Source organism: Arachis ipaensis, chromosome B09 (genome assembly GCF_000816755.2).
Source record: "Arachis ipaensis cultivar K30076 chromosome B09, Araip1.1, whole genome shotgun sequence".
Taxonomy (NCBI): Eukaryota; Viridiplantae; Streptophyta; class Magnoliopsida; order Fabales; family Fabaceae; genus Arachis; species Arachis ipaensis.
The window spans coordinates 4,107,272-4,108,599 of NC_029793.2; the positions used below are offsets into that span (position 1 = coordinate 4,107,272).

Consider the following 1,328-nt stretch of genomic DNA (forward strand, 5'->3'; position numbering starts at 1 on the left):
TCCAAAATTAATTTTTTTGGGGGCTAAAGTCTTATTTCTACTACTTTTATTTCATATCGCAAAATTGATCAAATATTTGAAAGGGTCTGATTATTTACAATAATTATGTTGAGTTTTAACCCGGTGTTGTTTTTTATTTTTTAAATAGAATTATCTACATTTAAATCAATTAAATTCAACAATTAAAAATTAGTAAATTGAAGATGGATAATATTAAGACCACTAGCTAATTCATAAATTAAGACCCTTACTACACTAATTTCTCATTAATCACTGATTAGTTGGCATATTTTCTAAAATAACATTATTTATACATAAAATATATTTTAAAAAATATAAATATCAAAATAATATCAACTAATTTAATGAGAGTAAAAACTCACACATAACTTTTTTATGTAAAATTGTTAGTTAATAATTATTAAATAATTTAATATATTTGATTAAATTATTATTTAATAATATTTAACTAATAACTTTATATGAAGTCGAACATTAGAGAATTATTAGATAAAAATTTAGTCAAATCATATGGGGAGACTATGCTATTTGAGCTATAACTCATTGGCAAAAAATTTAAAAAGATATGTAACTCGAACCTGCAACTTCTTAATTGAGTATGGGGAGTTTATGCCATTTGAGCTATAACTCATTGGCGACTCTTGATGATTAATTTTACATGAATCATTTAACAACTATCAATGATTAATTTTGCGTGAAGCCAACTGCACATGAATTTCACCAAAAGAAAAAGACAATTTGAGGCTTGAGGCCAACGGCAACGGACACAAGAAAGGTGAGATGTGGACTTAGGCAAATAACTGATGAGGTGGCATTTAATGAACGTTGTCAGTGCTATTTTCTCTCTTGTGGGGCCCTCTTCTTCTTAGTGACTCATTCCTTCATCACACCCTTTCATATAAACACTACTTGTCAAAATTTAATATCATCTTTCACCCACTTTTTTTATTGCTTTGTTTTTTTATCATTCACATTTTCTTATATCACTCATTCAAAAATAGTTAACATAACATGTTAAAATTAAGCATTTTTAATTACGTCATGCAAAGTAACAACTGTTAAATTAACTTAAGTTATATATTAAATGTACGAAAATAGTAACAAACAAGAATGATTATTTGAATTAAGAAAAAGAAAGAAAAGAGGGAGACAATCAAAATCGCTTTCCACTCTGCACATAAGTCCATGCACACAAACTTCCACTGCAGACTTTGTCACTCAGATACACAATTTCAATCTCACTTTATAAATTCAAAAACGTTAGGGTTATATGAAAAATCAGTTATTAAAATAATTGAGTATAAAAT

The 1,328-nt window shown here is 26.7% G+C and overlaps 1 protein-coding gene across 1 annotated transcript in view; it reads left to right on the forward strand.

Annotated features, from left to right (window-relative positions):
- The window catches only part of LOC107616595 (ethylene-responsive transcription factor TINY), a 3,822-nt gene that overhangs the window by 1,097 nt on the left and 1,397 nt on the right, over nucleotides 1-1,328 (forward strand). The gene's annotated exons all lie outside the window — the stretch shown is intronic.